At 36.0% G+C, this 12,840-nt stretch overlaps 1 non-coding gene across 1 annotated transcript; it reads left to right on the top strand.

The window, feature by feature from the left end:
- The first annotated feature begins 7,137 nt into the window (after nucleotides 1-7,137).
- On the top strand, nucleotides 7,138-7,211 carry Trnai-gau (transfer RNA isoleucine (anticodon GAU)). Its single transcript has one exon. It is a non-coding gene; the product is annotated as a tRNA-Ile (tRNA).
- Nucleotides 7,212-12,840: the final 5,629 nt, after the last annotated feature.

Raw genomic sequence — 12,840 nt, forward strand, 5'->3', positions numbered from 1 at the left:
GAATCAACTCAGATGCCTGTCAGTAGATGAATGGTTTAAGAAATTATGGTGTGCGCACACGCGCGCGTGCACACACACACACACACAATGGAGTTCTACTCAGCCATTAAAAAGAATGAAATTATGGCCAGTAAATGGAAGGAAATAGAGAAAATCATGCTAAGTGAAATTAGCTGAATTCAGACAATAAATATTTCCTCTCATGTGGAAGCTAGAGTTAATAAAGCAAGGGGAGAGGGAAGGATAAGATTACCAAAGGAACCAATCAAATAATAGACAAGCAAAACAATTTATCTGTTTCTTATTAGGTTAATTATGGTAGTTGTACTTTGGGAGGCATTGTCTATTTCACTTAAGTTTTCATATTTATGTACATTGAGTTATTTGAAGTATTACCTTATTCTTTTGATGTCTGCAGGATCCAAAGTGATATCATATTTCATTTCTGATATTAGTGATATGTATTCTGTTTTTTTCTTTTTTCTTTGTCAGTTATTCAAGAAGCTTGTTGATTATATTTAACTTTTCAAAGAACTGATTTTTTCTCTCTTCATTGTTCTTTTCCTAGGTTCTGGAGGTGGAAGCTTTAATTTTCAGAATCCATTTTCTAATATAAATCTTTATAGAATTTCCTTCTCAACAGTTCTTCAGTTGTATATGTCTCTTCTAGCCATTGGAAATATACATTTTTATTACCTTTATCTACCTTAATATGGTATAGAATACTAGGACTTAGTCCTTCTAACTAACTATATTTTTCTATTTAGTTGTGTCTCATAAATTTTAATATGTTGAGAATCCATTTTAATCTACTCAGTGTATTATTAACCCAATACACAACAGTATTGGGTACTGTTCTACCTTTCCCAACCTATGGGATACATGTATACAACATATAATGATATATAATGATCAAAATTAGTGTAATTATCATTTCTATCTTCCAAACAATTATTGTTTCTTTGTATTAGGAACACTGAAAATCTTATCTTCTAGCTATTTAAAATATACAATAACTTTTTTGTTTTGTTTTTGGTACCAGGGATTGAACTCAGGGGTACTTGACCACCGAGCCACATCCCCAGCCCTATTTTGTATTTTATTTAGAGACAGGGTCTCACTGAGTTGCTTAGTGCGTCTCAGTTGCTGAGGCTGGCTTTGAACTTGCAATTCTCCTATCTCAGCCTCCCGAGCTGCTGGATTACAGGTGTGTACCACTGCACCTAGATGAAATATACAAGACATTTTTATTAACTTTAGTTCCCTTACTGCCGCAGTCTGGCTGGGCACAATCAGGAGCCACTTGTCAAAAGAAACTAACTTTATTTTTAGAACCACACATGCCAAACAAAACAGCCTCTCAGGAAAAACCCTCAGAGCCTCAACTGCCACCACCGGCTTCCCACAAGCCTCTCTCTCCCACACAAGCTTCTCTCCACCTCCCACAATCCTCCTGCTCTTGAGGCCGATTGGCTGGGTCATGTGGGCGGAGCAAAAAAAGTCCCCCAATGAGCAGCTCCTTGGTCTGAAAGGGCAGGGAAACAGCCCAATGAGCATCACCGCAGAGGAGCCAATCAGCTAGATGTTGCTGGGGCCGCTGTGAGCCAATCATCAGCCGGCAGCTGGAAGTTTGCTGGCAGCTGGAAGTTTGCTGGGGCCCCTTCCGCTGTGGCTCTCAACATCTCCCCCTCTCTGTTTAAACAACAAGCATGTGGCTTAGGGACCGTGCCTGCCTTAGGTTGTCCAATAGTACATATGGGCCTTACCCGTTAGGTTGGTACCATTGCAATTGGATCTTACCCGTCACTGACTACCGGTCCAGTATACAGCCACACCTGTGGAGAGGTCTTTGTACCAGCGGGGGGGTGAGGTTCTTTGCCTCACCTCTGTTGGCCCCCAAATTTTAGCTGGACGATCATGACAAGCAGAAGGGAGGAAGATACACCAAGCCAATTGACGGCTCCTTTTGGAAAAATTGTACCACCGATGACATCATCAGCAAAAATACCCCAACACTACCACAAGTCGCTGCACCAACAGATAGTTCACAATGCATACAGGTGAGTTCACAATGTGTCCAGGCAAGTTCTGCAAGCAGTTCAGTGATGGCTATTGCAGAAGCTGTAGATTGGTTTTATGTTTGACTTCACCAGCACTGGGATGAAGATAGGAATTCTGGCAATAATGGCTAAAGAAAAAATTATGTAACATTACAGAAGGCACTAAAAGAAAACAATTTTCTTAACAATGTACATTGTCTTCACCGGCACTGGGATGAAGATAGGAATTCTGGTAATAATGGCTAAAGAAAAAATTATGTAACATTCCAGAAGGCACTAAGAGAAAACAATTTTCTTAACAATTTACATTGTCTTCACCAGCACTGGGATGAAGATAGGAATTCTGGCAATAATGGCTAAAGAAAAAATTATGTAACATTACAGAAGGCACTAAAAGAAAAAAATTTTCTTAACAATTTACATTGTCTTTAAGAGAATTATTAAATATAATGAAAAGGAAAGGTGAAAGTAAACAAACAGATCTGTTAACCTTCTTTTTTGTTTACATATTAAAACAATCCTCAACAGTTGTTTACCCAATTTAAATTAAACCATATAAATCACGTGAAAAAAAAATATTTGGATCCATTTTATCATGAGCGCTCATCATATATGATATATGGACATACGTACATTCAAACATATAACACAAAACACAAGTGTGCACACATATAATACATACAACACATAACCTAATAGTAAAGGCCTTATAACTTTTTACAGGTGAAATCTCCATTGCAATGTTTAAAAACTCTATAGTCAAAAAAAAAAATAGAACTGATCAGCAAAACATTAACCTAGGTCTGTAAGAGCTCAAAAAACAAAATAGAACTTCATGATATGGCAAAGGGCAATAATAAAATAGATATTGAAAAAAGCATCCTGGTTCTGTTGCAGATGTAAGAATAGCCAAACTGGAGTTTTGGATATCAGTTGTTATGGATTTGAGCCAAATCATCTTCTTTTTTGTCTGTAGAAATTGCTTTAATCTTTCTGGAATCCAAATCGGCTGCTGTTCTCCCTGTGGAAACACATAAACAGACCCCCGACTCCAGACAATCACTGGGTCAGGACCTTGGTTAATCTCTCTGGAATCCAAATTGGCTGCTGTTCTTCCTGTGGAACCACACAAACAGACCCCCGACTCCAGACAATTACTGGGTCAGGACCTTTCCATTGTCCTGTTAGAATATCCTTCCAAAGTACCTTGGGCTTATGCACATTTTTTGGACACATATGCCTTTCCGCAGCACCAAGTCCTGATGAATCCAAATTTAAAAAGTTTAGAGTAAAAAGGGTTATTTTAAGTTTATCTTTGGGGAATATATACCCCTTCCCAATTCCTTCTTTTTGCTTTAATAAGTACATTTTAATAGTTTGATGAGCTCTTTCAACTATGCCTTGTCCCTGTGGATTGTATGGGATTCCTGTTATATGAGTAATGCCAAATGTTGAGCAAAATTGTTTAAAAGAGGTAGAAGTATAACCAGGGGCATTATCTGTTTTTAACTGTTTTGGAACACCCACAGTGGCAAAATTTTGTAAGCAATGAGCTATAACATCTTTAGTTTTTTCTCCGGCATGAAGGGAGCCCATCAAAAATCCAGAAGAAGTATCAACTGTAACATGCAAATATTTTAATTTTCCAAATTCTGGCAAGTGTGTGACGTCCATCTGCCAAATATGGTTAGGTATCAATCCTCTAGGATTGACTCCAAGATTAACTTGTGGTAAAAAGGTCACACAATTTTGACATTGTTTTATTATTTGTCTAGCTTGTTCCTTAGTTATTTTAAAATGCTTTTGTAAAGTATTAGCATTGACATGGAACTTTTTATGAAAATTTATAGCTTCTTCTAGTGTAGAGAAAATATGTATGTCAGGTGTAGTTTTATCTGCTAAATCATTGCCCAAACTAAGGGCTCCAGGCAATCCTGTATGTGCCCTGATATGTCCTATAAAGAATGGATCTTTTCTGTCCCAGATTAGACTTTGTATAGTGGAAAGCAAAGAGAAAACAGTAGAGGAAGGGGAAATCCTACCAGCATCTTCAAGGGATACTATAGCGTTAACTATATACTGACTATTGGAAAATAAATTAAATACAGAATCTTTAAACATCACAAAAGCTTGTAATACTGCATTAAGCTCTACCTTTTGAGCTGATTGTTTGGGTACTAAAAATGTAAAAGTTTGATCAGGTGTAACTATTGCTGCTGTACCATTATTTGATCCATCAGTGAATATATTTGGAGCATTCATGATAGGTGTTTTTCTTGTCATTTTTGGAAAAATTACAGGATGCGATGACCAAAAAGACAATAAAGGATTAGATGGTAAGTGGTTATCAAATGAAACATTAGATTTGCACATGATTATTGCCCAAGCATTTAACTCATTAGCTAACTCATCAATTTGATTCATAGTATATGGAGTAATAATTTTATTGGGAGAAATTCCAAACACTCCCTTTGCTGCTTTTATTCCTTTGAGTATTAATCGTCCTACAGCCTCAGGATACCTAGTAAGAATAGTGTTAGGAGAATAAGATAAATGTATCCATAATAATGGACCTTCTTGCCAAAATACTCCTGTAGGAATATTTTTTGTTGGTAGTACAATAAATAATAAAGGCAAACTTATATCAATTCTATCCAAATGCATATTTTCCATATATGTTTCAATGATTTTTAATGCCTTTCTTGCTTCAGGCGTTAACATTCGGGGTGAATTTGGATCTGATGGACCTTTTAGGATATCAAATAAAGGTCCCAACTCTCTTGTTGGTATACCTAGATAAGGCCTTATCCAATTTATGTCTCCTAATAACTTTTGAAAGTCATTAAGTGATTTGAGTTGATCTACTCGTATTTGAATTTTTGGTGGACGGACCATGGTTGAGGATAATGGAACTCCTAAATAATTAATTGGAAAATTTAATTGTACTTTATCTATTGCTATCTCTAGATTATAATTTTTTAATAAGTTTGTAAGTGTGGCATAACATTCTAGCAATGTGTTTTTAGCTTTGTGTGCTAATAATACATCATCCATATAGTGAAATATTTGTAGTTCAGGATTTTGATTTCTAAGTGGCCGGATTACTTTGTTAACATAAATTTGACACATAGTTGGGCTGTTAGCCATCCCTTGAGGGAGTACTTTCCATTCATATCTCTGATCAGGACCTTCATGATTCAGTGCAGGGATAGTAAATGCAAAACGTGGACTATCCTCAGGATGAATTGGAATTGAAAAAAAACAACCTTTAATATCTATTACTAAAACATACCAGGTTTTTGGCAAAGCAGACAATTGAGGAATCCCTGATTGAGCAGGTCCCATAATAACCATCTCATTATTAATAGCTCTTAAATCTTGCAATAATCTCCATTTACCAGATTTCTTTTTGATGACAAAAGTGGGAGTATTATGGGGAGATACAGAAGGTTGTATATGTCCTTCCGCTAATTGTTGTTTGACCAGGTCATGGGCTGCTTGTATCTTTTCTTTAGTCAGGGGCCACTGAGGAACCCATACTGGTCTTTCTGATTTCCAAGTAATTTTTATTGTCTCAGTGGCCCTTTCTGAATATCCAACCCATGTCTGTCTGTTCCTTGATCTATTTGTATTGGTGCTGCTATACCTTGTTCTTGTTTTCTAATCTTTTTCCTTTCCTAAAATCTTGTCTAGCCATAATAGTGGGTGCATTTTGATTGATGTTATTTGTTAATGTCAAACCTAATTGATCTAGGACATCTCGTCCCCATAAATTTACGGGAAGATGATCCAATACATATGGCTCTATAGTTCCTTCACATCCTTCAGGATCCTTCCAATCTAATACCATTGCACTTCTATGGGGATTAGTCGCCACTCCTAGGCCTCGAAGTGTTTGAGTGGCTTGTTGTAGTGGCCAATGTTTTGGCCACTCTTGACAAGAGATGATGCTAAGGTCTGCGCCTGTATCCAGTAGCCCATTAAATTCATGTCCTTGAATATTTAGTTTTAGCATGGGGTGAGAATCTAAATTTAAAGAAAGCATAGCCCAATCTACACCTGTGGAGCCTAATCCCTTGGAACCTCTTTCTACAGCACGACTGGAAAATTTATCATGTAGGCTGGGTATTATTAGTAACTGTGCTATTCTATCTCCTGGTGAAATTACTGATATACCCTTTGGAGAACTGGCTATAATTTTTATTTCACCTTCATAATCAGGATCAATTACCCCAGGACTTATCATAAGTCCTTTTAGAGTAGAAGAGCTGTGTCCCAATAATAAGCCTACTGTTCCTTTGGGAAGAGGTCCTTTTACCCCTGTGGGAATGATTTGAACTCCCATTTCTGGAGTTAGTACTGCTCTGGCGGAGGCGCAGATGTCCAACCCTGCGCTCCCTCTGGTTTGTCTGATGAGGGATCTGATGGACAATGTGTCGTGGGCACTACCCTGATGGGGTTGCTGGGTTCCTCCAGTGCTCTGTATATTTGTGGTATTGGGCCCCCCTGTCCATTTTTTGGCAATGGAGCCCGATGCCTTTCTCCACGATATCGTGGATAAACACCTGGTCCTTGTTCGTTTTTTGATAATGGAGTACCCTCTATGGTGGTTTGAGAACGGCATTCATTAGCCCAATGTCTCCCTCTACGGCATCGTGGGGAAATACCCAGTATTCTACTCCTTTGATACCTAGTTTTGTTAAACCCTCCTCCTATGGGGCAATTCCTTTTAAAATGTCCTGTTTGTTCACAATTGTAGCATGTTCTTGGCCTGGCATCTAAAGCCTGTTTTACTGCAGCTGCCACAATTTGCCCTTGTTCATTAATGTCTCTGGCATCTAAAGCCTTTTTTACTGCAGCTGCCACGACTTGCTCTTGTTCATTAATATCTCTACATAATTTAATATATGTGTTTAAATCTTCATGTTTCCATGGTCTAATGATATCTCTGCACCAACGATTCGCTTGCTCATAAGCCAGTTGTTTTAGTAATGGCATTGCTTGTTCTGTATTTCCAAAAACTCTGGTAGCTGTTTGAATAAGCCTATCTACAAATTCAGCATAAGGTTCGTTAGCTGGCCTATTAGCTCAGTTGGTTAGAGCTTGGTGCTGATAACGCCAAGGTCGCGGGTTCGATCCCCGTACGGGCCACCACCTTACCATGGCATAAAATGCTAGGACTCAATCCTATCAACTACACTTTTGTATACATTAATAAACCCTTCTCTCTTCTCCTTACTGTTCTACCCTTCCCAACCTCTGGTAATCACTATTCCTCTGTCTTTATGAGATCAGTTTTTTTTTTTTTTTTTTAGCTCTCTCACATGAATGAAGCTTTGAGGCAGTTGTTTTTCTATGCCTGGCTTATTTTACTTAACATAATATCATCCAGTTCTATCCATTATGCCCCAAATGACAGGATTTAATTCTTTCTTATAGCCTAATGACATTCTGTTTAAGTGTATCACATTTTCTTTACCCATCCCTCCTTTGATGGGCAATGTGATTGATTCCAGATCTTGATTAATATGAATAGTGTTACAATAAACATGGGAGTTCAGTTACCTCTTTGGTATACTGACTTTCTTCTCTTGGATACATACATATTAGTGGGATTTCTGTATTATATGGTAGTTGTATTTCTAGTTTTTTGAGAAAACTTTGTGTTGTTTTTCATTATGGCTACACTAACTTACATTCCCACAGTGTATTAGAGTCATCTTTATCTGAATCCTTGTCACCATTTTAAAAATCCTTTTGATAATAGCCATAGGAATTGGGGTAAGACAATATTTGTTGTAGTTTTGATTTTCATTTCCTGATCATTAATGTTGAATTTTTTTCATATACTTTTTTTGCCATTTGCATATTTCCTTTTAGAGATGTCTATTCATATCATCAGCCCATTTTTAAGTGGATTAATAGATATTTTTGCTGATGAGTTCTTTATATTCTTTATGTATCCTATGTATTATTCCCTTGTCAGATGGATGGTTTACAATTTTTATTCCCATTCTACAGAATTTCTGTCTTCAATCTGTTGTTTCCTTCCTTCACAAAAACTTCTTATTTTGATATAGTTCTACTTGCCTGTGCTTTGCAACTCTTGTCTAAAACATCTTTCCCTCTACCAAGGTCTTGAGTATTTCCTTTATGTTTTCTTCTAGTAGCTTCATAGTTTAAGGGTTTGCACTTATGTCTTTGAGTTGATATTTTGAGTTCACTTTTGTATATGGTGAGATGTAGAGGTTTAATTTCATTCTTCTCCATAAGGATATCCAGTTTTCCCAGCATAATTTATTGAAGAGACTGTCCTTTCTTCAGTGTATGTTCTTTGCACATTCATTGAAAATCAAAATTATTTGGCTATGCATATGTGGATTTATTTCTGGGTTCTCTGTTTCATTCCATTAGTGTATGTATCATGCATCTATTTTTATGCTAGGATCATGATGTTTTTTTTTTTTAATTCTTCCTTATTATTATTATTATTATTACAATACTAGGAATTGAATTTACGGCCTTCCACATGCTAGGCAAGCACTCTACCACTGGACTATATTCCCAGCCCTGCAGTTTTGATTACTACAGGATTTGAAACATATTTGAAGTTAGTTGTTCTGATGTTTTCATCTTTGTTCTTTTTGCATGGGTTTCTTTGGCCATTTGGGGACTTTTATGGTTACATGTGAATCTTAGGATTTTTTTTTTCTATTTCTGCGAAGGATGACATTGGGATTTGGATAATAATTGTATTGAGTCTGTAAATTGCTCTGGTTATCCTGGACATTTTAACAGTATTTATCTATGAACATAGATGTCTTTCCTTTTTTGTATGTGGTGTGTGTTCTTTAATTTATTTGAGAGGCATTTTGTAGTTTTCATTGTAGAGATTTTGATCTCCTTCATTAACTTTATCCCAAAGTTTTTAATTTTATTTTACTCATTTCTATTGAAAATGTATTGTTTTCTTGATTTCTCTTTCTGGTGCATAGGAATGCTACTGGTTTGTACATGTTGATTTTGTATCCTGCAACTAAACTGAATTTTTTTGTTTGTTTGTTTTCTTTTTAGTTTTTACAATTTTTTGGTAGTCTTTAGATTTTCTACATATGAGATCATGCCATCTGCAAACCAGATGCATACCATAATTTGCCATCCTTCTTTCCAATTTGGACCCTCTATTTCTTTCTCTTCTTACCCTGTTGCTCTGACGAGGACTTCCAGCTCTGTGTGGAAAAAGAGTGGTGAAATAGCCATCCTTGTGAAGCAAGAATTAAAGACAGGCAGTCAGTGTAGAGAGGCAATTAAGTGGGATGGAGAAAATGGGGGCCAATTTGAGTCTGAGAAGATGGGAGTGTTAATGTCTCCAGAGCACTTTGATCACCAAGTTTACCTGCCTATACCACACCTCCCAGAAGGTTGTTACCGAAGCACCCCCTGAACAGACAGGGAGCTGCTAATTAATGCCCCTGGGCTGCTGCTCCCTTTCTGTCCAGATCACTCCAGTTGGCTCTTCCCCATGCCCATTTTCTTCCCGCCTTTCAGCCATCCCACCAGCAACTCCTGGGCCTAGTTATGTACCAGGGAGGAGAGGGAGAATGGGGAAGAGAGCAGGGGAACAAAGAAAGTCTAAAATATATAAAAGGGGCAGGATGCTCTCCCTTCTTGGAATACCAGGATACCAGCTATAGCCCCTTCTCCCTCCCAGGAGAAGTCTGTATTACTACTTTTTAAATAAAATCGGTTTTACATGCTTGCCTCAGAGCTTCTGTAATGTTCAAACTTCACCATTTCAGGAAGTAGGACTTGTCACTGGTCACCGGTGGTATCACTTCTTTTCATTGCAGCTCTTTCTTAGAAGAAGAGCTTTTGACATTTCCCCATTCGGTGTGATATTTGCTATGGGTTTGTCATATGTGACCTTATTGTGTTGGGGTGTTTATCAATTAGATTTACACATCACTCAAAATACAGTCGTTACCCTCTGACATGTGGACATAGCTGTTACATCTGACATGAGAGTAGATTGAAAACTGAATGAGGGCAGGAATAATTGTCTATCTTGTGTCACCAACACTGACAAGTAGAGTGTCTTTCATTTAGGATGCACTTAACCCTTGAATTAATGACTATTTAAAAAATAGATACTTGAACCTGCATAGATAGTGTTTCCTGGTGAACAAACATCATTACTTTGGTTAATATCAGAACTTAAAATAGGTGAACTGGAGAAACTCAAAGCTCTATAATATGCAAACTTTTTTCAACTTGTGCAAACAAAGGATAATTTAAGACATGCAACTGCTAAAAAATTGTAAAATATATCCTTAGAATCATTAATCTGGTTAACAGCCTAGTTAAAATTGCTATATAATATATAGTTCATGATATATATATACATATATATACATATATATATATATATATATATATATATATATATATATATAGTGCTGGCAAACAGTACTCCAGGAAGAACATTAGAAGTTTGGGGATTAAGAGGTGATAGTTATTATATTATCAGATTATTTAGTAGATTTTTGTAGCTTTGGGGATTCATTTTTTGTTGTCTCTTAATTGACGTATTAAGGTTCTGCTGAACTTCTATGAATGGCTTATTAGGTTATTATAGATTATTACAGATTTCAGTTTGTTGATGTTAAACTGCATCAGTTTTTTTTTTTCTTTTTAATCTGGTTAATACACATCCTGGGCCAAGTCTTGAGGCATTCATTTTTAGGGAAGCAATAAGATACTTCTTTCAGAGAAGATCTTATATTTAATCATTTGCAAGAACTTGGGCAAATTCAAGAGTTCTATCTCTTGGAAACCTTAAAGTTGGGTGTAGTGTGAAGGAAAATAATTCATTGTTTGAATGTTCACAAAAAAAGAGGAATACTGCAAAATGAAATAAAACAATTGAGTAGCTTCATTGCCTTAAGAAACTTCTTGGATTTTTTTCCCTCTTGGCAAAAGAACCCAAGAAAAATGCTGGCTTCTTTCCAGCATCATTAAATGGCAATGAGCAGTCAGGCTCATGAAACTGTCTAATAGTGTGGAAGTGATGACTTGGTGGTGAGAAGAGGCAGCGTCTTCTAATTATTGCGGCATCTTAACTTTCTAAATTAAAAATATATATGTATTTCTAACCTTTCTTTTATATATACATTCCTCGAGGGAAAGGGAGAAAATCAGAGTTTCTTTTTTTTTTTTTTTACTTCCTCTTTCTGAATGTATGTTTTTAAGGAATTAGAGACTTTTGGTTTTATTGCAAAACTTGTCACTGCTTCAGGTTTGCAAGTCGAGGAGGTGACATGTATTACAGAGTTAGCCAACTTGTTCAGCTAATTATACTCTTGCTATATTGGAACAAAACTGAGAAGAAAAGCTATTTAAATGCGTCTTGTTTTTTTTTCTAACATTCACTTTCTAGTTCTAATAAGAAAAAATGGCCATCACTCTCCAGATTGCTTCTATAGTTGAGTAACATTACATACTGTGGCATTCAGGAAAACCGTGTTTCTGAATTATGACTGATTTTTATAAAAATAAATTAGCTGAAACATTAGTCGGCATTTCTTTCTGCCGACACACACACACACACACACACACACACACAGATGTAAAAGTTTTAAAAATAAAAAATAGAAAGTTGGTTACCACGTACTAACCCTGGGAAAGGGGGAAATGGGACATTGTTTAATGTATATAGAATTTCTGTTGTGCACAGTGGAAAAGCTTTGGAGATTTGGTTCACAGCAATGGAGATATGTTTTATATTATTAGGCTTTTTACATAAAAATGGTAAATTTTGTGCTAGGTTTTTTTTTTTTTTTTTACTATAATCAAAAAACGAATGAACCTCATCCACATTCCCGGTGTCCCTCAGGAGGGAACCAAGTTCAATGTATCATTGTGGTGTTAGGTTTTTTTTTTTTTTTTAAATCACTTGTCTGTGACTTAGACATGTCTGTTTATAATTTGATACCTACATAGCAAATGAGTGGGTGGGAAATGAAAATATAGGTTGAGAGAGGGTAGAGAGGATGCTATCATATTACAGAGAAAATAGACTCAAATGTGCAGCTAAATTTATATATATAATTTGTTTTTTGAAGTATTCAGGAATATTTTAGCACCTTTTGCTTTAATTAAAAAGAAAAGTGCCTTGATTCAGTCATCTTGGGGCTGCAGAAGATGTGTTCCAATAACAGAGACCAAAGAGTTAAAAAAAAACAATTAAAAAAAACCATTTTATACATTTATTTACTACAACAACGATTCAGCTCATATTGTTTCAACCTGATTTTTTAGTTATCAGTCTACCACAAATTCTTTCATGTCAGTAAATATTCATCCAGAGTGTAATTTTTATTGCTAAAAATCCCATGTTAATAAACATATATGTACAATAACACACAAGTCTGAACTATCTTCACAGATTTTGTAGGTTTAGGAAATGCAGAAATGGCTTTCATTTTTTAACTTTATTTTTATTTGTTCTTTTTATTTTTTATTTATTATTTTTTTAATGAGTGGAATACTATTCTAATTTTGACTTCAATTTTAAACAAATCGTTATAAAAAGATACGTGAGAAGAGGAAAAAAATCAATCAGTCCCAGTAAACAAGGCTGTCAAACATTATTTCCCTCTGCAGATAAGATGGATGTATACACAATGGAATATTACTCAGGCATAAAGAAGAATAAAATTGTGGCATTTGCTGGTAAATGGATGGAACTAGAGACTATCATGCTAAATGAAATAAGCCAATC

The sequence above is a fragment of the Marmota flaviventris genome, chromosome 7 (genome assembly GCF_047511675.1).
Source record: "Marmota flaviventris isolate mMarFla1 chromosome 7, mMarFla1.hap1, whole genome shotgun sequence".
Taxonomy (NCBI): domain Eukaryota; kingdom Metazoa; phylum Chordata; class Mammalia; order Rodentia; family Sciuridae; genus Marmota; species Marmota flaviventris.